We start from the raw sequence: 14,974 nt of genomic DNA, 5'->3' as shown, positions 1-14,974 counted from the left end.
GTTAATTCTCTTCTTGCTAAGTGTATGATCTAGTAACACGCAGTGGAAGCAAGTGGATTTCATACTATCCTTTTATTGTCCTCACTTTGGATTTTGCTGACTTCTTGTGCATCAAACTCTCTTGACCTCTGTGACTTGGAGGTGTCGTGAACCCTGAGAGTGTGACGAAGAGGGATGAAAGACTCACACTGACTCCACCTCTGTTTACATGTATGCTGGGCGTCTCACTTGAGTGCATGTAGAGAATGCAATTTCAAGGGTAAAAGTGAGAATTTCCAGCAGGGAATGTCAGGGCTTCACACAGCCACGGAGCCGTCTAAGCATGCGGCTCTCTGTAGCCATGTAGTCATCATCCCCACGAAACCCCATCTAAAGCTGGTGAGCAGGGTCAATGGAGGTATCACCTGAATTCATGCTCTCTACTCTCAAATTTTCTTTCAGCTCTTACTGCTCATATGAATTGGAAAAATATATGGGAAGAGATCGTGGAAAATATGTTGGCCTATGGCTTGTTCTTTAGTAAAATTAGGGCCTCTCAGAGAGCGAAACTATCACATCAGAGAAGTGCCCTGCTTTCACCATCCAAGGAGTTAGACAACCCTTCCTCAGTTCCCTAAAACTGCGGCAAAGGTGGAATAGACAGAAGTATGGCTCTCTGACTATAGCAGCCATTTTCTTGGAAAAGTATAAATTATTTATAAAACATCCTTCTTTCAAGTCTTTTACATTCATAGTATTGAAAAGGAGCATTAGAAATTGTAGAACAGGGCTGGGAGATAGCTCAGTAGAATAAGAGCTTGCCCGGCAAGCACACGGTCCTGAGTTCAATCCTTGGTACTGAAAAGAAAGAAAAAAGAAAAAGAAAAAGAACTATAGAATGTTTTGCTTTTAATTCATTGGAATGTTTATGTATGTTGGGCTTATATTTTCCACGAAGGTGCTATGATATCTGTTTTATTTTGACCTCCCAGTAGGTTGGGACTGAACTAATCTCTTTCTAATATTTTATTTTTATCAATCAAAGACTACTAGTTCTAAATTTTAAGTAAAAATTTTAAATCATTCCTATCTTTGACTTTAGTTCTATCACTTAAGAAGCTATTTGATGATTTTGGAAATTGAAGAATTTTTATTTATTTATTTATTTATTTATTTATTTACTTTTGCTGAACCAGAGATCCAACTCAGGTCCTTTTACTTGCCAGGTAAGCACTTAGTCTACTGAGCTATCTCCCCGGCCCCTAACTTTTTATTTAATTTAATTTATTTATTTATTTATTTATTTATTTTTGAAATTGAGAACGCATAAATTAAAATGTTATTTTCATAGCACTGGCCCATGAAATTTAGAAATATTTGAATCTTAATTTGAACTCAGTATTTATATCTCCAATAAAACCACTATAAACACAGTAATATAAAATAGGTTAGAACACAGCAGTCTTTATAGTTTTAAAAACTGTAGTTACATATTAAACTATAGAGAAAAAGTTTTCAATATGCAAGGATAAGTCTCTTACCTCACAATATATTTTGAACCAACGCTACATCTTCTATCTATGATAGAAGAACTGAACCAGCTGTAGAACAGCCCAAATTCTTTTTAAGAATTCACATATTTGAGAAAATTCAGTAAAATAACATTTTAGAATCTGAACAACTGTGCTTTTGTAACAATTCTTTGAGAAATAAAAGGGATGAGAAAGAAAAAAAATCTTTTCCCAGAGTTCACACAATCCTCTTTGTAGAGATAAATTACTTTCTACAGTAATAATCCAATTTTGGGATCTCAGTTTTTTTTTGATACCAGCCCTAGTGTGTGCATCAAATGTCTAAGATAAAATAAATACATTTCACTTTGCTGTACATTGGATAGTTATTTTTGAGACCAAGAACAAAATTAAATCAAACTGGAATTGTCTCCTAATAGAGTACTCAGTGCCTTATGATACCTCAAGGGCAAGTAAATGCAAATACAAGGTCACCCCAAGACAAGGGACGCTTGCTTCTTACTTGAGTGGAAATCTCAGACAGAACTGAATGGTTTGCAATTACCTACGAGTAAAAAAGTCTGGGCCCACTTGTTATGCACAAACTGGAAAAAAAAAAAAAAGGCAAGGTCTGTACACCAATGAGAGGAATATTAACGTCCTGAAACGCTTATCAAACTTATCTAGATTGAAAGACTGTGTTTCTGGTTTTATTTTGTCTCCCAATGGGATATATTATTTATACCCAAGGATATTACTGGCCAATATGTGCAGCATTACTTATTTGTCTCTTCACTGAACTAAGAAGAAATACACCTTCACATTAGTTTATAAGCTCCTTCATTGTGAGTTCAAGGCCAACCTGAACTACATATTGAGACCATTTCTGAAACTCGCCACCCCTAAAAATAAGAAAATAATTACTTTTGTGATTTTTTAAAAAAAACTTCAGGTATATTGATCTGTATTTTGCTTCTTCCTACCACCTCTTTTCCAGATTCTTGCCTCCCTGACATGTGTACCAATCTCGTGCTAAACTCTTGGGAAGCTTTTAACACATATTTGTTTTTCTAAATCAATGACTTTGTCTTAGCTCCTCTGAAAACCTTTTTTATTTCTATTTACTTTATAATTTTCTTTAATGTACTGAGGAGTCTTAGACATAGCAAATGAAGCAGAAATTCAGGACAGCTGCATCCTGAATTTATTACCGAATAACTGAGAACGAGAATAATCTGTATCAGTCTCTGCTTACTAGAGAAAAAGTTTAATACAACACACACAAAGACATAAGAATTTGCAGGCTTGGCTTCCATGGGCTGCCCAGGGTGGCAGGTGTGGAGGACATGGGAGAGGGCTGCTGATGTGTGGGGGTCTGAAGGACCTCACTGCAGTGCCCCGTGCGACTCCACGTAAGAAGGCAGAACTGCTAACATATTGATCAGGAATATTCTATTAATGTGTTAGCATTCGTGGTTTTCCAACCGAGGCTCTAACTTGGAGCAGCATATGTTTTATTGGCCAAGTATGAAACTGTTTTGTCTTCTGGGTTGTGTCTAATCACTGAATGAAAAGAAAATTTTAAGGAAATGTCTGACTGTAGTACCCAGCCATGACTGTGTGTTAATTTCAGCTGTGTGTAATACGCAAAGCTGCTTAGTAGCAAACATCAAAATGCCACAATACTTCAATTTGTCACCATACCCCTCAGTGCACACCCAGTGTCCTTCCAACGCACAGCAGCTGAAAAGTGGACCATCCAGATTATTTTTCTATGCCAAGACCTCCCTTCACACCGCCTTCCATGGAGCTTGGCGGCTGCCTCTCAGCTGTGTGGTAAATTCATCTCTGCCATCCTGTTAGCTTACTTAGAAACGAAACACCAAAAGGGAGTTAGGAGCACAAATGTTTTATTAGGAAATTACTCTGACAAGGAAAAGCAGCGAGGTAGGATTTGTGAGAGGACAATACAATTATACTGAAAAGTTTTCTGTCCATCCAATGGGAAGCTCCGGAGGAATGATGTTTAGTGAAATATACCCCCATGAAGAAGTGTGTAGGCCACCTTACTACTCCTTTCCAGTAGCTCTCTAGAGTCAGAGGAAAGGCCTGGGCATCTTACCACACGCCTAACAGCTATGCGGTGAGGCATATGCACTGCTTGCAACTTTGTGATGTGTCTTTCTTGAAGGAAAATCTGTGTGCCACATCTGTGTCTGCTACGTGAGTGTGACTAATTGTGCAAGAAACTGTCCAGTGTTCTCCAAAAGTGTGTTAGTGTTTCATACTTCCAGCAGCGTGCCTGCTTTACACACTGGTCAAGACATGGAATCATCAGCCTTTTAATACCTTCTATTCTAATGAGCAGGTTGGACTCTCACTGTAGTTTCAACTTAATTGTTCATACTGAGTTTTTATTCATGTGTTTCTTAGACATTTGTACACCTTGTATACTTTGTAAAGAGTCAATTCAAATCTTTTGTTCACTTGTAAATTGAGTCATTGGTGTTTGCTATTTTCCATAAGTGTTTTGCTTATAGACATGTCTCTTGGCAGATTGCAGATGTTTGTATCCTAAATCTTAATTTATTTTATTTTAAAGAGAATAATTTTTTAAAAAATAATAAAATCGCTACAGAATTTCAAAATGAAATGATAGGAAATAAACGATGGTAGTTAAATTTATATATTGCATATTGTTATCTTCAAAGCAATTGTTCACATTTGCAGATACAGGCGGGCAAAATTGATCAGTGTAAGTACTAGCTGTTCCTTCCAATAAGCCAATAGACATTAACAGTACCATTATCTTAGCTATCTCGATTGTGCATATACACATTATTTTCCCCTTCCTTCTTTCTTTCTTTTCTCCTTTCCCCATCCCAGTTGCTCTTTCCTTTTGAGAAGTTTCTCTCCCTTTCACAGTATCTATTGTACCTTTTGAATCTCATCTACTCTTTCCGATTCTTACACTAGGGACACAACAAGATGTCTACACATGCAAGTCTGATTGATTTCACTTATGATATCGTCTTCATGCTAATAATGAGTTTTGAACAAAGGAATAGTTTACATTGACTTGTCCAAACTGTAACTTCTTCTACTTACAGTTAGTAATTTTTTCCATATTCTGCCAAGGAAAACATTTTGTAGCTTCATACTTTTTAAAGTTTTATCTTTGCACCTTTATTTGTTTTTTATTTTTATTATTATCTTTGGAGTCTCAGTTTTTAATCTTAGCAGGGCCTCCCTCACACAGTGAAAAGTGGTTCCAGTAATAATATAGACTTTCCTCAACTTACTGTTTTTTAGATAAAATGTTTTATTACATTATCACATAAAGCCAAGCAAAGTTTAACAGAAATGTACAAAATTGTGCACATGCGCTGTACATATCTACAAATGTGCAATCATATATATCAAGTTTGAAAGGGAATATCCAGAAAAAGCGTTTTAGGATAGTGAGAATGTTTTCTTTTCTTTCTCTTTCTTGAAGGAGTTTCACTATGAAGCCCGCGTTGGCCTTGAACTCACAGTGATCTTCCTGCGTCAGACTCCCAAGTGCTGGGACTATGCGTGTGAACCACCATGCTTGGATTCTTTTGCATGCTGTACTATGCTGGACAAAACTTGACACTAATGTCTCCACAGAAGAGCTTTTCTGGTGCACTTCGTGGTTTAGTGGTGCCTCTGCAGCCCAGGAGGATAGTTGTGCACTAGCCTGAAGACGTGAGCGCGAATCTTCAAGACTTGGCACTGCTACGAACAACGGTCCTGGCTTCCTTAGGTTAAGGAAGGTGTGTTGACAGGGGCTGGGCCATTCTGACTCATTAAGAAAATATTCAAAGACAGTGTTCATTACAGCAACATCGGCACTGCGCAGCAGTGAGCCCTGGGTACAGATATCTGCATGGATCAACTTTATGCTAGTACTAAAATGATATTTTCTAATGATCATTTCCTGTAACTGGCAAAAGTCTCCATTCAGTTCTACTGCACACAGCTGCATTGCTGAACTGTAAGGGGGACCCTTGGATGTTGGCAGGGAAAGCGGTTGCTAGCAAGAGAAGAGCATGTTTTCCAAATGTTGAGTATGTCCATAAGCTGGACTTCACCCCTAAAAGGACAATGCCAAGTCAAGAGCTGACATCCACCAAGACCTTTCCCGACAGGTCAGGGAGTGTGTGATCATAAAAGAAGTTCAAGGCCACGAGCGAGGAGGAATGAAAAATAAAACATAAAGGTGCTGGCTCTTGCAAGCCATGCACTTTCCAGCAGTTTCTGCTCACTCTTCCTTCCTCACGTAGTGAATCAGCAGTCTTAGTCATAAAGGAACACATCGATGTGGATATGGGCTTGGCTGCTGCTGTGTTTTTGAAGAGCCAGAGGTTCTGAGGCAAGCATGGTGTCTAGAGGTAAACAATTCTGAAGAGCAGCTGCTGTGTTTTTCAACATGATGTCATTATTTTAAAAATTATTTTATTGACAAACAAATAGCAATGAGACAGTTTTAAAACTGATTACTAACACAGTTTCAATAATTAACACATTGCATATTGTTGTCTTAGTGGTTATTCATTCTACAAGATGCAGACATAATATCCTGTCCACAAACACTATTAGAACAAATCTTCTATTCATTGAATTAAGCCAATGCAGCTGTATATCGATCCTAAATATTTTGAATATACAGATACAAAATGGTCATTCATTTGTATCCCCCTTTTTTGGTTAGTTTTGTCATAGAAAAGTATTCCATTGTCAATTAAATATTGTAAGTGTGAGAATTCAGCAAAATATTGCAATATAGTCCAGTAGTCCATAATAGCAGTGGGTTTTCCATAAGATTGGCAAAGTCAGAAGTTGTTGACTTGAGCCCTTTACAGCTCAGCATATTAATATGGGTTTACTTTTTACATTTCTGTTTATAACTTTCTGCTGCATGGTTAAGACCAAGATAAAGCAAGACCTATATAACAAGAAATGTAACTTTTGTATCTGATATGGTTAGTCAAATCCCCTCAGGATTTATCCTGAAACTCTGTACAGCAGTTTGTAGATCCTTTGTCAGTGCAGCCATGTGGATGAGTCATGGCCATTGCTTGAACAATTTGCTCTTTGTGAAAGCCTGAGAGAAAATTTTCTCTCCATGTGACTCTCCTTAGGCAAAATCTATATCATTGATCACTTTCCTCTGTGGCCCCATAGTCTCCTTGATCAGAAAACTTGGGACACAACTGAGTTACATGATGTTACAGTACAGGTTCTCCTATGTCCTGAGTCTTCATTGCCATTGAAAGGCTAGAGCCAAAATGTTGGTGGTCCTTCTTTTTCTCTAACATTCGGCCTGCAAACTTAAGTTGTTAATCCTCCAGAAGAGAAGCTTATTATTATTGTTACACTACAACATAGGAAGTTGAGGTTAACCTCACTATCTGTCTGAATATCAAAAATCTTAGGCATAACATGGAACAGGTATTTTACATCAGGTATTGATATGTTAAACTTTAATTCCCTACAAAGTAGGAAGAAAAACAATTAAAATAAAAAACTATTTAAAAACAGGAATAAACAGTTGCATATTTTGCACAGAAATTTAGAAATCTAACCATATACAGCATTGTAGCAAGATTGTTCCTTTGAAATTTTTTCTTTTTGCCTTTGCTTTCATTTCTTACCCTGTTTTTTTAAACAAACATTTACTTGAGAGACAGTATGGCAGTAATTGGTATGTCATGACATGCAGTACATATTTACAAGAACAGAATGACAGGCATTCCAAACATGACCCTACCATGACACATTGCTCTCTTCAGTGCAGTTGCTTAGTTCACAGATATCAGCATATGCAGTTAGTCAAGGTGAGAATCCTATGAATTAACTGCTAGTTTCAAGAACATGCTGAAGATTCTCAGGATCATTTCCTTAATGATCTTGTGCATATAAATGTATGGCTTTACCCCAGTCATGTTTCCTAGCTTTTCTCCTTGCCCTCTCTTCATTGTTCAATTCTCAAGTACTTGCTTTCCCTTTAATTGTGTTATACCTTTCTATTTTTATTTCTTCTTCTGAGTTCTTATGTTAGGGAGACTGTACAATATTTACATATGTGGGTGTGGCTTATTTCACTTATGAGTATATCTTAAAGTGGCATCCACTGAAATATAAAGGCTTTGAGTTCATTATAGCTAAGTAATACTCCATTGTATAAAAAACCACATCTTTTTCATCCATTCCTCATGTGATGGGCATCTTGGTTGATTCCAAGATTTGCCTATCACAAATTGTGCCTCTATAAACATAGGCACACATATATCATGTTTTCACTTCCTCTGGGAAAGTTCCTAGTAGGGGGATAGCTGGTTTGAATGGGGTTTCCAGTCCTAGTTTTTTAATGAGTCTCCATACTGGTTTCCTTAATGATTGCACCAGTCTACATTCCTACCAGCAGTGGAGAAGGGTTCCTTTTTCTCCACAGCATCTCCAACATTTGTTGTAGGTTGATTTCTTCATGATAGCCATTCTTTGTGGGGTGAGATGGCATCTCACTGTTGTTTTAATTTGCACTTCACAGATGGCTAGTGATGAGGAGCATTTTTTCATACACTTATCTGCTTCTTTAATTTTGTCATCTGAGAAGTGTGTGTTCATCTCAGATACCCATTTGGAATTGGGTCTTTAAGTTTTCGGGCCCTAGTGTTTTTGAGTTCTTTATAAATTCTAGAGAGCAAATCTTTGTCTGAGTACTTACTAGTCACAATTTTTTCCAAATTTGTGGGTTGTCTTTTCACTTTGTTGGTAATTTCTTTTGATGAGCAAAACTTCTCAAACAGAGGAGGTCCCAGTTGTTAATTTTTTTCCGTGCAATTTTATTTTTGTTCATGAACTCTGCCTATCCCAATGTCAAGAGTTCTTCCTACTTTCTCTTCCAGAAGATTTAGTGTTTCTGTTTTAACTTTTAGATCTTTAATCATTTTGATGTTAGCTTATTGCATGGTAATAGACCTGGGTCAGGTTTTGGCTTTTGGCATGTAGAGAGCCAGTTTTTCCAGCGCTGTTTGTTAAAGAAGCTATCTTTCTTCTAGTATGTTTGGTCCCTTTGTCAAACATAAGGGGGCTGAGTGTGTTCGAAGGGGCTTCAGCACCTTCTCATCTATTCCATTGATCTGCAGGCCTATTTCATTGCCAGTACCATGCTGATTTTAACACAGTAGCTTTGTAGTATAATTTCAAGTCAGGAATTGTAATGCCTCCTACCTTGTCTTTATTGCCCAGGATTTCCTTTGCTATTCTAGCTCTTTTCTGGTTCCAAATAAATTTTGGGAATGATTTCTCTAGGTCTGTGAGGTATGTTGGTGATAGTTTGATAGGGATTGCATTAAATCTGTACAATAATTATGGGAGTATGGCCATCTTCACAATGTTGGTTCTTCCTATCCAGGAACAGGGAATATCTTTCCATTTTCTGAAATCCTCTACAATCTCTTTTTTCAGAATACTATAATTTTCCTTGAAAAGATCTTTGACTTCTTTAGTTAGATTAATTCCAAAGTATTTCATTTTCTGTGGTGCTATTGTCAAAAGTATTGCTTCTCAAATTCCATTTCCAGTGTGTTTGTTATCTGTTTAAAGGAATGCTATTTGACTTTTGGGTATTGACTTTATAACCTGCTATGCTACTGAATTTCTGTATTAATTCTAGTAGCTTCTTGGTGGAGTTTTTTGGGTCTCCAAATAGAGTATCATGTCATCTGCAAATAATGATAATTTTACTTCTTCTTTACCTATTCTTATTCCTTTTATTTCTCTCTTGTCTAATGGCTCTAGCTAATGATTCCAGAAGTATATTGAATAGGAGGGGTGATAAAGGATATCTTTTACTTGTATCAGATCTAAGAGTAAAAGATTTTAGTTTTTCTCCAATTTAGAATTATGTTAGCCATTGGGTTGTCATAGATGGCTTTTAAAATATTGAAGTAGAGGCGTTCTATGCCAATTTTCTGTAGGACTTTGAACATGAATGAATATTGGACTTTGTGAAAAGCCTTTTCAGCATCACTTGAGATGATCATGGTGTTTTTATATTTGGCTCTACTGATATAGTGTATTACCTTCATAGATTTGCATATATTGAAGCATCCTTGCATCCCTGGGATGAATCTTCCCTGGCCATGGTGTTTAATCTGCTTGATGATTTGCTGTATTCTATTTGCTAGGATTTTATTGAGGATTTTGGCATCTATGTTCATGAGGGAGATCGGCCTGTAGTTATCTTTTTGAATCGAGTCTTTCCCTGGTTTTTGTATGAGTATAATATTTGCGTCCAAGAATGATTTTGGGAGGATTGCTTCCTTTTCAATTTCATTGAAGAGTTTGAGGAGGATAGGGTCTACATCTTCTATAAAGTTCTTGTAGAATTCAACTGTGAATCCATCCAGACCCGGACTTTTCCTTGTCTGTAGGTTTTTTTTTTAATTACATTTCATATTTCATTGGCTGTTATTGGGTGATTGAGAGTTGTTATATCTTCTTGATTCACTTTTGGTAATTTGTACCTTTCTTTGAATCTGTCCATTTCTTCTGTGTCTTCTCTGCTGTAAGAGTAAATATTCTCAAAGTAGTTATTGAGAATCTTCAGAATTTCCACTGGGCCACTGGTAATTACAGCCTTTTCATCCCATATTCCTTATATTTGAATTTTTTCTTTCCTCTTTTCGATGAGGTTAGCTAAGGACTTATCAATTTTATTTAAACTTTCAAAGAACCAGCTTTTTGATTCATTTATTCTTTGAACTGTTTTTTTCATCTCAATTGAATTAATTTCTGCTCTTGTCTTTATGATTTCTTCCCATCTTTGGGCTTTGTGTTTGGTTTGTTCTTCCTTTTCTAGATGTTGGAAGTGCAACATTAGGATGTTTATTTGTTCCCATTCTGTTTTCCTAATATGTGAGTTCACAGCTATAAATTTCTCTCTGAGTACTGCTTTCATTGCATCTCACAAATTTTGTAAGTTGTGCTTGAATTTTCATTGAATTGTAGATATTGTTCAATTTCTTATTTAATTACATCTGTGACCCTTTGGTTCCTGATTAGAGTGTTGTTTAATTTCCATGTATTTATGGGGTTTTTCTGGTTTCTTTTGTCATTTTTTTCCAGTTTATTTGCACTGTGGTTAGATATTATGCATGGGATAATTTCTGTTTTCTTGCATGTACTTAAACATGACCTATGGCTAGTATGTAGTCTATTTCAGAAAATGACACATGTGCAGCCAAAAAAAAAATGTGTATTCAGGGGCTTGGGAGATGGCTCAGTGGAATAAAAGCTTCTCTGGCAAGTGCAAGTGCCTGAGTTCAATCCCTGGTTCTGCCCCCCAAAAATGTGTATTCAGATGCGTTTGGGTGGAACACTCTGCATATGTCCACTAATTTCATTTGTCCCAAACTGTGGTTCAGTTCTCCTACTTCTTTGCTAATTCTTTGTCTACTTGACCTATCTTTTTGGAATAAGGTTGTGTTAAGGTCTTCTGTTAAGTTTGTGGTATTGGATATTAGATTTTTTATGTCCATTAAGATTAATCTTATATATTTTGGTGCTCCCTTGTGTGATGTGTACATATTCACGAGTGTTAACATTTCCTTTTGAATTTTTCCCCTAACCATGTATAATGGCCTTCTTTATTTCATTTTATCATTCTTGGTTTGGAGTTGAGACTGTCTGAGAACAGGATTGCTACCCCTGCTTTTTTTAGAGGTGTTGGGGCATGTTGTATTGTTTTCCATCCTTTGACTGTCAGCCTATGAATTTCTTTATGAGATAAGTATGTTTCTTTTACATAGAATATTGTTGCATTTTGTTTCCTAATCCACTATGTTAGGCTATTTCTTTTAATTGGTGAATTGAGTCCATTTACATTGATGTTTAGAACTGAGATGTATTGACTTACGATCAATATGTTATTTATCTGTTGTTGTTTACTCCATTTTTCCTGTTTTTAATTGTTTGCTATATTTAGTAGGTTCCTTCTGTTATCGCTTGTGGAGTTCTGATCATTTTGGTCCCTCTCTAGAACATCTTTTAGTAGTCTGTGAGGCTTGGCTTTGTTATAATGAAATTCTTTAGTTGTTCTTTGTCATGTAAGTATTTCACTTCTCCATCAAACTTGAAAGAGAGTTTTGCAGGATATAGTAGTCTGGGCTGGAATTTGTTTTCATAGAGGACTTGAAGTACTCTGTTCCGTGCTTTTCTTGCCTTCATGGTTTGCTAAGAGAAGTCTGCCATTATTTTGATGGGTTTTCCTTTCAATGTGATCTGTTTCTTTTCTCTAGTGGCTTTCAAAGTATTATTTTTGTGCTGGATTTCTGGAATCTTGACTATTACATGTATTATATGTCTTGGTGTGTTTTTAATTGGGTTGATTTTATTTAGAATTCTGTATACTTTGGTTACCTAAATTTCAGATTATTTCCTAATATTTGAGAAGTTTTCTACTATTACTTCTGCCCATATACTTTTTATATCATTTGTATTCACTGCTTCTTTCTCATTGATGCCATTAGACTCAAATTGTTTATCTTTGCATCATCTTGCAAATTATGAATTTTTTTTTCCTGCATCCTAGTTGTTTTTAATAGATCTTTTCTTACCTTTGCACTAGCTGTGATGGTGTCTTCAAGATCTGAAACTCTATCTTCCCTTTCACTCAAACAATTTTGCAAGCTTGTGATTGAAATTTTGAGTTCCTCTATATCTCTTTGACTCTGCTTCATGAGATCTATTTCTTTCCTGTATTGCTCAAAAATCCATGGTTTTTCTAATCTCTATTTTTGTCTTCTTGAGAAGCAGTTATTAATTCTTTTACTTCAGAGATTATTTCTGATCTTATTTCCTTTATATGTTTCTGCATTTGACTCTTTACTTTAGACCTTATTGAGAGATTTCCTTTTTATTTCACTGGTTATTTCTGATGTGAGTTCCTCTATACCTTTCTGAAGTTATTTTTTCTTTCCTTCAGATGCTACTGATTCATACATTTCAGCTGTGTGATTCCTAAATTCTTCTGTGCTAGTGTCCTCTGCACTTGTTCTGGGTGGGTTTGGGGCCTGAGATTGCATTTTGCTCCTTCTTTTTGTCATTTTTATAGCACTGTCCTCTGATCTTTGGTGTAGAGCTTCAGTGCAGTTATAACCTTAGCACCTACTGAAATTTGGGTGCAGATCAACTAAGTTTAAGTCCATCTAGGTGTGCCTGGCTTTGTCTGGCTGCTGTGCTCAGCTCCTTCCTGCTGCATCTCTTGGAAGTGAACCTGTTTTGCCCCTCTGGCAAGATGTCCTTCTCCTAGATTAGTTGGTTGGGTCTGGCCCCTAGTCTCTCTGCAGGGACTACAGCTGCAGAGTTTCACCCCTGGCCACTATGCCAGGCCTGGGCTGTGTCTGGAGGGGCCAGGAGGTGGAGGGGATCATAGAAGCTCCCCAAACACTTTCAGGGCTTGGGCTTGGCTGGGTCCTGAGGGTTCCCAAGAGCGAGTGTGGCAGAAGTTCTTACTCATGTAGCAGGCTTGGGCTGACTCCCGAGGGGTCCAGAGAGCATGGCAGAAGGTCTCATTCAAGTGGCAGGCCTGAGCTTGGTCAGGAGAGGTCCAGAAGCACAGGGGAGTGATGAAGCTCTCCCACACACTTGCATGCCTGGGCTTGGGCTTGAGGTGTCCTGAGAGCACGGGGGAAGTTCTCATGTGGTGGCACCTGATGTCACTATTGTCTTGAGTGAATTCATCAACATCTCACGTAATTCACATCCATTACAGCAGCACTGATTGATCTGTTGTAACCACATCTCCAGCAACTAAAGTACCACTCAACCCACAGAGCAGAACTGCATACTGCTCAGGCCTGCAGCAGCAGGAGCAAGCCCTCTAGTTATAGTGGTGAATCTTAGAATTGTTTTTCAAAATTTTGACTGTTGTTGGCATAAAAGTTATATGAGTTCAGTGCATTTATACTCAGAATTTTGATCTTAGGGTACAGACAGTAAGATTTGTTGCCAAAGGTCACCAGCTGCAGTTCCTAAAAAACTGAATGTTTGAAAGGGAAAAGGATGTAGTGTGTTGCTAAATCATTATATATGATGGTTTTTTTTTTATAGCAAACCCATTTCTGTGTGTGTGTGTGTGTGTGTGTGTACAGGCATGTGTGTGTGTCTGTGTGTGTGTGTGTATGTGCATGTGTGCACGAGTGTGTGTGTGTGTGTTCCTGCAAACTGAACCAAAGCCCTCATGCATGCTAAGCAAGCACTTTGCCTCTGAGTTACCCTTAAATTGTATTTTACACTCATAGAATTTCAATTCATTAGGGATTTATCAAGATGTGGTCCCAACATAAGTGAAGAAACATATGTACTATTGGTTAAAGGACTTCTCCCATTACAGTTTCTCCTGTGAGTTCGTGCTTAGCACTGCCTGTTGTCCGGAGTCTAAGAGCTGCTGCTCCTCTGTGATGTGCATGTAGGTATGTTTATATGGGAGGAGGAGGTAACACCCTCTACACAGCTGTGACCAAATCAGAAAGCTCTTACTTTTAATACAGATTAGAGAGGAAGATGCTTGAGAATATGATGACCTGTAAGGAGGAAAATCACCCTGGTTGTTATTAATACACAGCTGGGTGGTACACTTTTGCATCATCCCTGGTAGCTGAGGAATCATTTTCTCTAGAAGTAGTTTACTACCTGAAATCAGAAATACAATTAAAAGATTGATGCTCTTTTATCCATCTAACTCCACTCCATTTTTCTGATCATTAATAGTTTACCTTTTCAGGGACAGAAAGAGGCAAGTGAAGATAAACCTAATGGAACTGAATAGGAGAAAGGATTTCTTTTAACTTCTAGAGAGCATAGTGACTGCCACCCAAATTAAGACTTTCTGTGGATAGAGAAAAGACAGGCTTCTCTGGTGCATTGTCTCCTATCTCCATGAGTAAAAATGGTATCAGTAAAATGACTAGAGAAACAGAAAACTCATGATGTCACGTGAAAATTCATCTTCTGACTTGCTTTCTCACCATAAAAAAGAAAATTCTTTATTTGATGAACCTGAGCTCAATCACCCTGACTCTAAAGCTTAGCAGCCAACATTCTCCTTGGGGAGAGGAGGCAAATGATTGGCATGCTGTTAGGAGATGGATTTTCTTATTTTTTAATTATAGCTCCTTTTTGTTGTTCTTCTAACCATTACCAAGGGCCATCAAGTATAAGTGCAAACTAGTTTTGGGTCCTTCCACCTCTTTGCATCCCCACCATCACTGCTAGGCCAGAACACCATCTTTCTTCTCCTAGAGTTCTCACACAGCCTTGGATATCTGCTTTCTGTGGTCAGAAACTAGCAGATCTCAATTGTTCTTTGAAATCTAAGGTACCTGTACATCAGTGAGGATGCCTGCTGAAGCGGATGCTGAAACAGTAGGTCAGTGGTGCTGCAGTGTACTGCT

The 14,974-nt window shown here is 37.5% G+C and overlaps 1 pseudogene; it reads right to left on the bottom strand.

Annotated features, from left to right (window-relative positions):
• Positions 1 to 64: 64 nt before the first annotated feature.
• Positions 65 to 14,731, bottom strand: LOC101561066 (annotated as a pseudogene).
• Between the last annotated feature and the right edge of the window lie 243 nt (positions 14,732 to 14,974).

This window comes from Octodon degus, unplaced genomic scaffold, assembly GCF_000260255.1.
Source record: "Octodon degus isolate 3935 unplaced genomic scaffold, OctDeg1.0 scaffold00012, whole genome shotgun sequence".
NCBI classification, from domain to species: domain Eukaryota; kingdom Metazoa; phylum Chordata; class Mammalia; order Rodentia; family Octodontidae; genus Octodon; species Octodon degus.
Note: the sequence above shows the minus strand (reverse complement) of the source record. Positions and strands in the feature narration are given on the sequence as shown.